Here is a 15,331-nt window from a genome sequence, read left to right on the forward strand (position 1 = left end):
GGCCACCACAATCAAATTGCCGGATGAACTCATTTTGCGCGAGATCTGGTTTGCAGCGACCTTGGTAATTGTCAAGCATTGAGCACAAAGGCTGCATCCTGTGCTCTGTAGCGCCTTCTGGGCGACATACCCAGCAACGTAGTGAACAAGGCGGCTGGAAATCTTTTCAGCAATGTAGTCCAAATGCATGGTCTTCAGGAGGGAGTGAATTCAAAGCAGTTTCTGCCTCATCCAGCCTTCCTTCAAGGTCCACGTTTGCTTTGTGCAGCTTCACCTTCATTCGTCGCAGTGCCCTGCGCACGTTAGCAGTTTTGCTCCTGGCGACTACCTTTCGACACCTTCTTCGAGACAGATGGTCCTGTATTAATTTGCGCTGGTACTTGCAGTGAACACATGCAATGGCTGTACCGTCCTTGACCACAAGCGTGCACCTCTTGGAAAAGAAATTTCCGTTGAATTATGGGCACTTACTAATAACTGGTTGTACGCCTGCACCAAAGCACAGATTCACTTATTAACGTGCCCGATTAGCGCCACCACATCTTCTGGCTTTGAAATATCTTGCTGAAGCAACTTCTTTCCTCGTAGATAAGCTTTAGCCACAGCAACAGACTCCCTGACCAGCTGTGTAACCGACGAGTCAATTTTTACAAGCTTTTGCAAAACCAATTTGCTCGTGTCTCCGGCAGCATCCAATTCACATTCAGCGTAGTTAATACATTTTTCGCAGCGTGGCAAGGCGATTTTTGACCACATATCAGGTATTTTTAGGCTTGCATATGGTACATACGCGTTTTTCTTGGCAGAAGCCGTATTGTTCGGCTCTTGGGGACTGTCGCAATTAGGCGTAGCTGTTGGCTGATTCGCTTGTGTGCTTAAACACCGCCTCCGTTTTGCTGCAAGAATTGTCTGCTCAAAGATGTTCCTGTGCTTCCTCTTCTTTGGCAAGGACTTCAAAACATACTTTGGTGCATCCGGAAAGATGGGTGGAATAGCATCATCTGTAAGCAGTGGTCGTTCTCGAGGGATCTCCACGACTTCGCTGTTTATAGTTGTTTTAAATGTGCGCTGAACAAAAATTGGTTTGAAATGGCGCTTGCACACAACACTTCCTTGGTTCAGAACTCGATCTCCCCTCTTGATGTTGCATGACCAAATCTCACGGCGATAAGGGTCAGTGGGTACACGGAAAAGGGAGCGGGGTTCCTTGTACGACCGGTAACCACTGTTGCAGCCCGGCACAAAACATGTGGTATCCCTTTTGCCTCGTCGGCTCTCCGTCATTGTGCATGCATTACTCGCTTAATCCAACTCTTCAGCACAGGCAGACGTAAACAATACACCGGGAACACACGGCGATGCAACGCGCACGGGAACAAAACACAAATCCTTCGCCGCCAGCACGTGAAACTACTCTGCGCTTGAGCAGTGCTTCCCACACTCCTTGGCACTCCTTTTACTAGCAGCGCCCCCTGGCCGCCTAGTGCGCCTGTCATCGCTGCGATGGCCTCGCCTCCTCCATTGCTTCCCAGCCCGGACGACACACTGCCCAAGGTTCTAGAGCACTTTAACGCTGTGGTGGCTAGAAGGGGCCAGTGTGACGGGCGGGAGCCGGTGGGGTGCACAGAGGAGCGATGAAAGTTGTAGATGGCGCTACTTGCAGCTGGTGTGCAGCTGTCGTGTCTCATGAAGGGCGCAACACAGGGCAGCTAGCACGTGTGTCGCATGAATTTTTTTTGTGATGTGCTGTGCAGACATCGCGAAATGTCTGTGGCTCAGAGATGCATTAATAAGAGAGTGAAGCTACTGTGGAGAGCAGAGATTGAAAAGATGCGTTATTTTCTACATCGCAATGCGCAGCAGGTTAGTCAAGCGATTGAAAAAAGGAAGCTCTCATTTTACATTTCAATGCACCTTTGCACCTCTCACATAGACACAGCACAGCACTGACCCCAGCTGGTTGCCTTCTTGGAACGTCACCACTTTTGGTAGCCGCGTTTGACAGATCTCGTCTCCATCTTGCTCACAAATGCCGAAGAAAGCAATGTGTGGTTCTGCTGCAAATCTCAATTTTCTCCAGGAATTATCAGGCAACTGAAGATTTTGGTAAATGCGCTCTATATCTGCCTCAGTCTTGACCTGTCCTGGTGACTGTCCTGGTGAGAAGTCGGCTACGTAGTGTAGCTCCAGTGACTGCGCCGGCTGCGTGTCGTTGGCCGTGCTTATCCTTTTTTGTTTTTTAAGGCTGTGCGTTTTGGTTGCAAAAATTCCTTCCCCTCCGTTTGGTAGGCGCTTTCTTGGTGAAGTATTTGGGGCCATCAGGAAAGACAGTAGGAATCGCATTGGCAGTCAGCTGTGGCTGAACAAGGGGAATTTCGTCTTCTTCCCTATTTTTATCACATGCCGGCCCTTTCAGTGTACTTCGATTCGAAGTGGTGTTCGCAAACGACACGCTTTGTTGTCAACTCCTTCCTTGTCAGCACATTTGATATTTTGCGATTGCAGTTTGCGTTGAGCTGTGTTTTTAGGCGGCCTGAAAAGGGAGGCCTCTATTGGCTTTGCACGTTCTGTACCCGCTTCTGCGCCCAGGTACGAAACATGTTCGCACTTTTGACGCCATGAGTGCTTAGTGTTATCTACTACACAACACAGGAACAGCACAATATCACCAGCTTCACACCTCTAAATGATCACTGTGGATAATCACAGCATAGACCAGTCTACGCTTGCCTAGCAGACCATAACACAGGAACAGCATAATATCATGCATGCACTTCACACCTCAAAGTAATCATAGTGGCACACTTGAAACACTTCCCAGCTTCGAAGTGATCACAATCCATTTGCAACCAAGCGCAGTCTACGCAGTCTACATGTCCGAGTGGACCTTGCCCGCACCACTGTACTCACCCGTGCGGTGGCTTGTCCTTGCACACCAGCACGCTTCAGCGCCCCTTGTAGCACCGGGAAATTTCATCACACATCGCGCCTCTCCCTTTACACTGCCCCCTTCTACCCACCATAATGACGCCCACAACACTGTCGCTGCACTGATGCCGGAGCCGGGTGGAGTGGCAAATAGCCAATGGAAGCCTGACGAGGCGTTGTGTGATTCTGTGCGCAGCCCAACCAGTTGAGTGTGTGAATAGGGGGGGGAATGTTTGCTATGAGTATGCCAGGAAAAGTCATTGCTTAAGGTTGTGCCATGGTATTTACAATATTTACAGGTTCAACAGCAGAGTTGAGAATAGTGTAGTTAAATACGAGGGGCTGTTGGCGACAACAAAGAAAGTAGACAAGTTTGCATTCATTAGCATAGTTTCATAACCATTGGTTGCACCATTGATGGACGTGATTAAGATCATTTTGAAGAGCTGCTGCTTGGTGGGATATGTTAGTCACTGTGCAATAGATGATGCAGTCCTTGACAAACAGGCAAACACAACATGTTAAATGTGTTGCTATATTGTTAATGTGAATTAGAAACAGGAGCGGACCAAGGACAGAGCCTTGAGGGACGCTCTATGTTACAGCGAGAGAGGTAGGAGTTGGAGTGGTTAGGTAGAAATTCCTTAATCCATGCAAGGATGTTAGGATGTAAATTTAGCTACTCTAGCTTTAGTAGCAAACGTGTGAGGTACGGTATCGAAGGCTTTTGCAAAATCTAAAAAAACAGCTTAAGTTTGGATATTACGATCAAGATTTGCATGTATCATGAATGAAAAGTGCGAGCTGGGTTTCGCAAGAAAAGCCCCTGCAGAGTCCATGTTGTGACGAATGAAAAAACTTGTTAGCATCCAGAAAGTTCATGACTTGGGAATAAATGATGTCTTCCATGATTTTGCATCGACGCTGGTTAGAGAAATGGGAGGGCAATTAAGAGGAGATTGCTTGTCCCCTGATCTGTTTGCTGGAACGACCTTCTCCACTTTCCAGTCATCCAGTAGGCTTCCTGTTGCAAGCGTGGACAACAGCGACAAGTATTCAACAGTCATGTGCTTTGTGCCCTTTGACAGCTGGGAATGGATTCGGTCCGTGCCAGCGGATGACTACAGCTTCATATTTTCTATTCGAGTCAAAATACCATAACTGGAGAATGACAGACAGGGTAAAGGGGGAAGTGCAGTGGTGGGAGGTGGAGGTGAAAACCGATGAAAATGAATCATTGAAAATTTCAGCAAAGTCAGCACCACTGACCTCCTCACCCACTGTGTTGGGGAGGGTAATGGTGTGAGTGTTCATTGGGCTGATTAATTGCCAGATTTTTTTGGGGTCATTGGTAAGGATTTCGGGACTGAAAAATGACTGTGTAGCAATAGTAGCAGTATGGTAGGCGCCCTCTGCGGCACAGTATCTGTTCCAAGCGTGGGTGCTTGGTTTCAATTTTGCAGTTGGAAAAAAAAGGCGCTTTTTCTTTTTTTCTGAATTTTTAATCTGTTCATGAACCAGGGCTTTTATGGATTGCTGTGGATGGTCATCTAAGGAATATATTTGTTAGCTAACTCGGAGATCCTGTTAGTATAGCAGCCAGTTGTCATTAAACTGAGCAAAGGCTTCTTCGACTTTGGTGCATACATCCAACAAACATGGTCTTGCCCTAAACCCAACCTTAAATCAAGAAACGGGAGCATATCACCAGATGGGGTTTCGGTGAGGTTGAAAGAAGAGAAGAAGGGGGTGAAAGGTGAAATCAAGCATGCTCAATACTCACGCACTCACATGATTACCAAAGGGTGTCCACCAAACCCTTGTCTCTAAGGTAAACTAATAATGCTTTTGTCCCTTGCGCAGCCGCACCACTCCAGGGCCCAAGGACATGCGCTAGGTGGATGAGGCCGTCCTGACGGAGTCTTACAGCATTTTAAAACTTTCGAAAGCGCCGCTACGGGGGACACTAAGAGAAAGAAAACGAAGGACAAGCGCTGCGTTACAGAGACTGCGACCTTAACCATTCTAACCCGTTGGGAAAAAATGCATGTGTACCTCTGTTCAATAGTACAAAAATACTGTATAAGCATTCCAATCATCTAACAAGGGAATTATCTGAGGCATTTCATATTCACAAAATCTCCGACATGTGCGTCAGCACACCATCTGTTGTCATCCACGATTGTGAAATTCGGTATCTTAATTCAACACAGTGATTCGTTTTGTCATTCTGAGGGTAGGTGCATGCGCTGCTGGCTGCCTTGTGTGAGCTACTTAACCTTGTGTTTTTTTCAATAAACTTCAGTTGATAGTAGCGCTTGTCCTTCGTTTTCTTTCTCTTGGTGTCCCCCGTAGCAGCGCTTTCGAAAGTTTTAAAATGATGTACCAACTCGCTCAACTGTCCATGTTACTAGTCTTACAGCACTTAACAGTGCCTTGTGATGGCTATTAACATTCGGCTATGGCAGATCAAGTTCTGAAGATTCTCGGGCACACCACATATGGGGCACAGAAGGCTGCTGGATGAACCAATTTTATGAAGATAGAATTTATTGAAGGCGCCATCCAGGCGAATTTGGTGCAGGCAATTACGACCACGTCTGTCTAAATTGCGTGGCATGCGGAAGTCACAAGTGGGGTCATACGTAGAAGGGGTCTACATTGACGCTGCGGTTCACCTCGCTGCACTGCACCGTCAGCGTGATCGTTGCCTGCGAGGCCGCAGTGAGTGGGTGACATGGCTGTCAGGCCTCGGTGTGTAATCTGTTCAAGTCGTCGACAATCTGCTCCTGAAGGCTTCCTGATGACTTTATTAATGTAATGCAGCGTGAGAGTCACTGAGGGGTGGGATAACTATACATTATATTTACAATGGAGGACAATGGTTACGTTGATGAATGAATGTCCTCGATGCTGAACTTGAATAGTTGATGGTTGTTGATCACGGCCACTTCAGTGGGGAGGTACTTCCAGTTGTGTGGGCAGTCTTCAGTTAAAACGATTGCTCGAATGTTGTGGTATGTGCACGTTTCTAGCGTTCAGGTATCTATGGCGGGAAATGTGATGTGAGCGTGGGGTGACTTTATTGGCTGCTGGAATACTGTGAACAAACTTATGAAATAAAAAAGACGCGATGCATTACAATGGGTGACTAGTGCAGGTAAGTGTAACTGAGATTTTAGTTTTAGGATGCTCGTATGACAAAAGTAGTCAAATGAGGTAACCCTAGCGGCATGATTCTGGACTGTATCAATGGTATTAGTTGCATTAGTTTTATGGGGATCCCAAACGGAGTTAGCATATTCAAATTTTGGTCTGATGAATGTCTTGTAAGCGAGTAATTTGAAAGAACTAGGTGCTAATGCCAGGTTGCACCGAAGGTACCCAAGGATGCTGTTTGCAAAATAACCCCCAAGAGGTTCTAGAAAAACGTTATGCCTCACGAACGTAATGTCATATTCTTCTGCGATAGCTCCGGAAATCTCATTATTGAATCCAATGTCGCAATTGTGCTTAACTCTGCTTTTTCTTCCGTGTTCACCAATGAACCTGCCGATAACTTTCCTGAGAAAGCTCTTTTTGGAGGGTGATGATGTCCGATGGATTTCTTATAAGGCAATATATGACATGATCATCAGTGAGCAGTCGGCTGTGGCAAAAGAGCGCCATGGCACACTGTATTTTTCTCCTACTCAAAGTGGGATCAGGGGCCCATTTCCCAAGCATTTCACCCTGAATAAGCCGAGCGCCAGACCAGGGGAAAGCTTGTACTCATTGTATCACCGGTGGGTACCCGGCAGCACTGGGGATTGAACCCTGCACCTCCCACGCGCGAGGCAGATGCTCAGACCCCTAGGCCACCGCTGCGCTGGATGTTTGAAGAAATACTTAGTGATAGATCATTAATGTTTCCTGGAAGAGGGCCTACTACAGTTCCCAGGGGGATGCCAGACTTCACACGTAAAAGGGATGATGAGTGACAGCATGGAGGAACTGATGACGGTCAGCAAAGAGGCACCGATCCAATCAACTATCAAGGGGTGCAGATTTAAGGGATAATTTGTGAGCTCAGCAGCCACGAGGGGCTTTATCAAACGCTTTTTCGAAATCTAGGAACAGAGCACCACATGGAATTTTGCGGTCTAAATACGATTGTAAATCATGTAGAAAGAAGGCGAGCTGAGTGTCACATGAGTGGCCTTTCAAATCAAATCAAAATTAGCTTTATTTCATAATCCAAGGAAAATTTGTACAGAATATTTGGACCGAGAGCCTACATGGCTAGTGTCCGGTCCAATACAAAACAAGACATTTAGGCAACCGCATAAATATGTAAAGTAAAAAAGAAAAAAATTATAACAGAGAAATAAGACAGCAAAAGCACCCAGTGTCCGATCGGATGCAAAACAAGGCATTTGGTCAAAGGTATAAGAAAGCTGCACACCAGCATTTCAGCAAACTATACGCGGGGAATTCAGACAAAATGCAAACACAGCAACACAAAAGAGAAATCACATCATTACTTGATTATGCAAGAAATATAATTTCGAAGACAGTTTAAATTTTCTGGCAAGCTTTATTTCCAGTGGCAATGTATTCCAGACTTTTGTCCCAATGAACTCAATTAATCTCTCATGGTGAGGAAACCACGTTGATTAGGATGGAAGAAATTATAAAGGTAGCAACATGCGAATATAAAATATGCTCCATGATTTTGTAGCAAACACATGTGAGTGAAATCAGGTGATAATTGTACAGGGATGAATGGCTACCATTTTTTAATACAAGGATCACTTTACCAATCCACTAGTCATGCGGTAATGTTCCTGTTGTAAGCGATTGCTGGAAGATGAGTGCCAGAATGACACTGCCGATATCTTTACTATTAAGTTAAGGCCTTTAATGGCTCGTGCTTGCATCCATCCGTTATGCTATTCAACTAGATAAGAAAAAAATCTTTCTGTACGATGGGATTCGAAACACCATCCTTCCGTTCTGTAGCCGAGCGTGCTAACGACTACACTACTTCCTGCAAACAAATGTGTAGTTTTCCTTATCTAGGACGCTGGAGAGTTATTTCAGTAGAACACGTTCTTGGGCAAGTTGGTTCATAGCTTGAGTAGATGAAGCGCGCAAAAACACAGCACACAGGAAAAGAAAGACACGAGACAGGCGCTACTTGCAACTGTTTATTTAATTCAAGAACGGCTTATTTATAGCCAAGAGGAAGGCGTGGTGGAAAGGGAGACAAAAACAATATAACAAACAACAGGTAAATGACTAGTGCGAGGGGAAGGATACTACATAGGGGGGAACAAAAGTGATTCAAATCTTTCTACATGTATCTAAAATATACTTTCATTCTTATGAATGACCAGCAATCGGGTGCTGACACAGGAACTCCCGCTTTTTCTAATCTGGTGGGCTTCTAGCAGTTCACGGGCAGTCTTATCTTTACTTCTACATAATATCTGAGTTTCTTGGAGCTTCGCTTCACAAATTTTTTGCAAGACGCGGGTTCGATCCCGGCCGCGGCTGTCGAATTTCGATGAAGGCGAAATCCTAGAGGCCCGTGTACTGTGCGATGGCAGTGCACGTTAAAGAAACCCAGGTGGTCGAAATTTCCGGAGCCCTTCACTACGGCGTCTCTCATAGCCTGATTCGCTTTAGGACGTTAAACCCGCATAAACCATAAACCAAACAAATTTTTTGCTCTTCTTTGCCACAGTCCTTGCATCTTCCTACACAGCGATGCAAGTTTTCTGGGTGCCAGAAAAGACCACCGGGACTTTGTGTTTCACGGCAACATGCTTAAGATTAAGAGCCACTTTGTGGGAGTATGGAATCACCGCCGGTTTGATTTTATTTTCAGATACTTCACCATCCTCGCTCTTGCTTATTTTACCTTTTTCAGCAATGCTTCCGTCACAGAACTAATCACCAGGGAAGGAAAGCCTTCCTGTTTAAGCTTTTGTATCTGTGCGTCAAAGCTTTCCTGTACTTTATGACAGCACGATTTCTTTAGAGCTGAATCAAAACACATGATGGCAATGGCACGTTTCACAGTTTTCGAGTGCGTCGAATCGTACGGCAAGAATTCTTTGCGGGCACGAGGACGATAGATCCAGCAAACACCTTCGTCAGTAATAGTTATGTCAATATCTAAAAACTGTAATTTGTTTTCTTTCGCCAGTTCATGTGTAAAATCCAAACCCTTAGCATGTTGTTTAAAATTCGATAAAATATCCTGCACAGTTTGCGAGTAAGTCAAGCGCGATTGTTTAGTCAATATAATTAAAAAATTATCAACGTACCTAAAGGTCTTCAGAACCTTACCTGCGTCAAATGCCCCCGATAGGGTTCTGTCAATGCCCGCAAGGAAGGTGTTGCACAATGCGGGAGTGACACACGAACCAATACATATTCCTCGTTTTTGCACATACGTTTGACTGTGAAAGGAAACGCTTGTCGAAGACAAATAAAACTCTAAGAGTGCTAGGAAGTTATCTACAGATATACCGGCAGTATTTTGGAAAGAAATCGGGTTGTTCGTTTCGATGCAGGCCAAGACCGATGCCATCAACTCTGCATGCGGTATAGAGTAAAAGAGATCAACGACATCTATAGAAAAAATGCAACCTAGTGAGTTGTTCTCCCGCAGAAATTCAATGACTGCAAGACTGTTTTTGACGCCAAACGGATCTTCCACAGCCAGGTTATTCAGCTGTTTTAGAAGGTAGCGGCTAACTTGACTTTGCTAGGCACCTCTTTCGCTCACTATGCACCTGAAATGTACCCCTTCTTTGTGTGTCTTCGCAGTGAAGAACACATCCAAACTATTGCGCTTGCTGTCCTGAATGCCTTTTGCGAGCTTCTGTAGCCTGAGTTGTTCACATAAGGAAATTGCCCGACTTTTCACCTTTCCAGGTCTCTGTTTTATGGTCTTGAAATTCTTGTGGATAGCCTGGACTGCTTTTTCACCGAACATGGCTGACGGCAAGACGACGAAGCCTCCTTCTTTGTCGGCTCGCATGAGGCCTGATGAGGCTGTCAACACCGTTGAGCAAGCACCTTTCTTTGTCCTCCACATCGGCTTTGTTGGAAATCCGTCGATTCAGGGAAAGGAGCTCATGTTCCGGGATCCTCGGCTCAAGGCTGTACTTCGGACCCTTCTTGAGGACTTCAACGATGTCTTCCGGAATGTATGCTCCCCCCAGAATCTGAGGAGGCATGCCGCCATCTTGGACTTCTTTGCTTCCTTTGGGTAGCAAAAGCAGAGTCTTTTGCAACAAGAATTCTATGGCCTGGGCTGCTAGTTTTCGCAGAGACTGTAGTTTCGTGCCGGCGATGGTAGGGTCTATGGAAAAGCACATTAAACAAAGCCAATCGTAGAACAGGTGAACCTGTCTCCATAGCTCGGATCGTAAGATCCGGCACATCCTTTTAACATGACCGATGGAGGGTCTGGCGAAACCAAACAGTGCGGCAAGTTCACGAGGTATAAGTCCCTTCTTGATGCAGTACCCATAAACCCTCGCACGGCACGTCATAAGGGCGATATGGCAGATCACCAGTGAAGGTTGTGGTGGACTTGAAGAGACACATATAAATTTTTAATTATATAATTTTCAATTATATTGACTAAACATTCGGCCTTTACTTACTCGCAAACTGTGCAGGATATTTTATCGGATTTTAAACAGCATGCTAAGGGTTTGGATTTTACATATGAACTAGCGAAAGAAAGCAAATTACAGTTTTTAGATATTGACATAACCATTACTGACGAAGGTGTTTGCTTGATGTATCATTCTCGTGCCCGCAAAGAATTGTTGCCGTATGATTCGATGCACTCAAAAACTGTGAAACGTGCCATTGCCATCATGTGTGTTGATTCAGCTCTAAAGAAATCGTTCTGTCATAAAGTACAGGAAAGCTTTGACGCACAGATACAAAAGCTTAAACAGGCAGGCTTTCCTTCCCTGGTGATGAGTTCTGTGATGGAAGCATTGCTGAAAAAGGTAAAAAAGAAAGAGCGAGGATGGTGAAGTATCTGAAAAAAAAAAAGATCAAACCAGTGGTCATTCCATACACCCACAAGGTGGCCCATAATCTTAAGCATGCTGCTTTAAAATACAAAGTCCCGGTGGTCTTCTCTGCACCCAGAAAACTTGCATCGCTGTGTCGGAAGATTGGAAATGATAATGCCAAGTCAACAGAATGTGAAACTAAGCATGGAAACCCTTTTCTGAAATGTGCTGTAGGGGTAGTTTATAGCATCCTGCTGACTTGTCGAAAGGTGCACATCGGTCCGAGAGGCCGATGTATTAATGAATGCCTAACTTGTGTCTTTCTTTCCTGTGTGCTGTGTTTTTGTGCGCTTCATCTACTCACGCTGGAGAGTGTTTGCGGAAAGGTGTTGAATTAGGCGGATGCCTCCTACACGTCCTCCAATGTCTCCAGCATTTAAGATTCACAAAGAATTGTGTACTTAACGTCTTAACCACACATCAGTGACACAAGCAGCAACACCACGCTTTCGCCTCACTGCACTTTGGGTCAACAAAGTGCCGCCCCCAGAATTTTCTTCAGTACTTTTGCTTTAGCACTGTCGGTACCAGGGGACGAACTATTGGTTTATGAGTCAATAATTTTGGCAATTTAGCAATGCCATGGGGTTCAAATGAGATATTTTTCATGACCGGATGGTCAAAAACTGGGATGTCAGGAAAGTTATCAGCAGGTTCATTGGTGAAGACGGAAGAAAATGCAAAGTTCATCATCATCATCACATTTATTTCCCCTTAAAGGCCCCAATGGGGCATTACACAAGGGGGGGGGGGGGGGGGGGACAAATGGTAATAACAGGGCACAAAGGTAGAACACAAGTATAAATGCAAGCACAAATAAACACAGTAAATGCCAATGCAATAAATAGGTAAATAAAAGGGTTTTTACAGGAATTGAGGAGAGAAATAAGCAATCAATAAGTTTTTAAATGTTACTGAGTTGGTTTCATTGATAATATACTGTCAGGGAGTACATTCCACTGGGATATAACATTTGGCAGAAAGGAATTATTGAAAGCGTTTGTGCTATCATGAATATGCTGAACACTGTTGCAATTAAACAAACGTCGGGAGGATCTCAAGGGGGGCAGAATAAGGCTCTCACCTAATTGCGGGAAATTATAATGAAGTTTGTGAAATAGAGTCTTGCTATCTTACGCCGTGCTGACAGGGGGATTAGACCAATGGAAGATTTGATATTAGTAACGCTCAGCCGAGAATCATATTTGGATGTTATGAAACGAGCAGCTCGGTTTTGGATCGCTTCTAACGCCGGGATTAGGTATTCTTGATGCGGGCTCGAAACAGTCGATGCATATTCAAGTTTAATATGGATGAATGTTTCATATGCAATTAGTCTAACTGTGGGTGGAGAAAATGTGAGAGATCGTCTGATGAAACTTAGTGATTTGGAAACGCATGCAGCAAGTGACGATGTGCTTTGACCAGTTCAGATTACTTGTTATTTCGACGCCAAAATACCTGTAAGATTCAACTTGCGATAGCGCGGTCATGTTTAGCGAATATGAGTACGGCAAGTTAGATCGTTTCCGGGACACGTGCATAAACTTACATTTTGTCACATTCAACTTCATGAGCCAGGTAGAGCACCAGTTTTGAATTAAGTTTAAGTCGTCTTGCAGCAGAGACTGATCACTATTAGTACATATACGACTGTAGACAACACAATAGTCTGCGCACAGACAAATGGATGACTTCCAGCAGGAAGGTCATTAATAAAGATCAAAAACAGAAGCGGGCCAAGAACTGATCCCTGGGGGACTCTAGAGGTAACATTTGTAGCGGTGGAAGGATGACTATCAATGACGGTATATTTCGAACGATTAGTTAGAAAACAGTGAATCCATGATGATACTAGTGGGTCCAGAGACAGGCAGGAAAGTTTGGTAATGAGGCGCTGGTGGGGAACGCGTAGAAAAATCAAGGTAAATTATGTCTGTTTGAAATGATGAGCCTAGGTTTGAGTGGAGGTCAGTCGTGAATTCGAAAAGCTGAGTTTCGCATGAATAACCAGAACGCAATCCGTGTTGGTTTGAGAAGAAAAATGAATTATTATCTAGGTGCGTTGCAATGTGAGAGTAAGTTATATGTTCGATGAGCCTGCATCCAATGCACGTTAGCGAGATAGGTCGATAATTGGACGGATCGGAGCGGTTCCCTGCCTTAAAAGTGCGTACAGCTCTACTTAACTTCCACTCGAACGGGATTTGGCCACTGGAGATAGACTGCGTGAAAATAATTTGTAGGATACGGCTGGATACTAACTTGGTACCTTTAAGAATTTTGGCTGATATGTTGTCGGGCCCAGGGGCACTGGATACATTTAAGTTATCTATTAATTTACATATTCCATCAACTGAGATATCAACTGGTGGCATTTGAGGGAAATTTAAGCTAGGCACTATAGGAATGTTTGTAACTGGTTCCTGTGTGAAAACAGACGAGAAGTACTCATTCATTACGTCTGAACGGAACTCCTTTAGAACGTGAGAGCCATCGGCATCTAATAAAGTGATATTATACGATCCGCTATGATTGGGAGTTAAAAAAGACCAAAACTTTTTTTGGTTATTTCGGAGGATGTCAAGTAGGTTCCCTTCGTAAAATTTATGTTTGGCGATCTTCAGCAACCTGCTGTAATTATGCAGACAGCTAAAGTACTTTTCCCATTTAAGAGCAGAGTTCGAGCTCTAAGCTGCCCTGAATAACCGTTTTTTCTTGTTACATAATTTTCTTAATGAATTCGTAAACCATGGTTTGCCGGCATCACCACGAATGCAGACGAGGGGTACATATGAATCAATTAGAGAGATAATTGTTTCTTTATACGAACGCCAGTTTTCATCAACAGACCTATTAGGAGCGGACTCTGCAAAGTGAAGAAGGAATTCAGCCAGTTCATCATTGATTTTCGAAAAATCGTCTGCTGTAATAACGAATGTATTTCACTGAACGTTGTCGTGGAGGGATTGGAATCGATAGGGTGAACAGCACTATGCTATGATCGCTAAGACCATCGCAGGATGACAATGACTGGATTAAATTTGGATTTGAGACAAGAGCAAGATCTAGGGTGTTACCACCACGAGTTGGAAAACTAACTGTTTAGAGAGGATAAACGAGAGAATAAGACCCAAAAAATCTCTTGAATGGCGTGAATCTGCACTTAGGTTCACCCAGTCGATATCTGGAAAGTTAAAATCGCCACAAACTATAGGAGGCATTCACTGAGGCATAGGCGAGAAATCCTTGGCAATACCGATGCTACTGTTCATTTTGCCGTTCTCCGAAATTATTTGCTGTTTATCCTTAAAATGCGCGACTTAACTATTAACGCCTAGTCTTGACATCGTGAAAGGCACCTAGCCGATGAGTGCGCTCAGTATCTCAAGGTTGTGCCGACTCATCCAACGGCTCGTTACAAAGATCTTTACAAATCGGATGACAGCCGCTGCGTTTTTATCTCTGGTATTCCTGGACGAATATGAGAGCAATGCAATTCAGACTGTGTCGATCAGGGCACCAGGACAGAGCAGGCCATTGAATCTGTATTTGCAGAAAACATTTTTTTTTTCATTTCATTCTGATTTACAGAAACCGGAGCAAAGGCAAAAGGCAAGAAGCCTGGCAAAGGCCTCTGCTCCGTATGCAGTCAGCTGACAGGCATCAGAAACATACAGTTGATTCCCTTTTTAGGGAACAAAAGGGATAAAACAAGCAACACTGAAAGGCCATAAATGCTAGCAAAAAACAAGAACTACATACAGAACTACATATGGAACTACAAATATAACAAGAACTACATATATAACTTCAATTGCAAACAATTTATTCCCTCTTCAGGGGACAAAAGCGATAAAACAAGCAATACTGAAAGGCCATATATGCTAGCAAAGAACAAGAAAAATAAATCAAATGAATTCAATGTTTTCTTGCAATATTACATTCTTAAGGAACTTTTGTGGAATCGTCATCGTTGATGACGATGGGGCTTCCCATATTTAGTGGATGGTCCCGAGGTCGGGAGACAGCGCCAAGAAATATTTTGAAGCGGAGCAAATGGCTGTAAAGTTCAGGTCACGCTGGAGAAAACTGTCAACGTCGCCCCCCCGTAAAACGATGCTTGGCACGTCACCGTGCCGCTTGACGAACCAGTCAATACAAGGGTAGCGGCCAGCTGGGCGACGGACGAGGCTAAGACCTGCATTGTAACAGGAAACTGATCAGCGATCTCTGTGATGGCATAGTCGACAAGCCCGTCCTTGACTCACAGGACTTGACGAATGCTTGTACTTGCTAACAGGGTTCGCAGA

General features: G+C 44.5%; 1 protein-coding gene across 2 annotated transcripts in view; it reads left to right on the plus strand.

Moving 5' to 3' along the window:
* The window catches only part of LOC144104616 (uncharacterized protein CG1161), a 48,049-nt gene that overhangs the window by 6,592 nt on the left and 26,126 nt on the right, over window positions 1-15,331 (plus strand). The window lies entirely within an intron of this gene.

The sequence above is a fragment of the Amblyomma americanum genome, chromosome 9, assembly GCF_052857255.1.
Source record: "Amblyomma americanum isolate KBUSLIRL-KWMA chromosome 9, ASM5285725v1, whole genome shotgun sequence".
In the NCBI taxonomy this organism is placed as follows: Eukaryota; Metazoa; Arthropoda; class Arachnida; order Ixodida; family Ixodidae; genus Amblyomma; species Amblyomma americanum.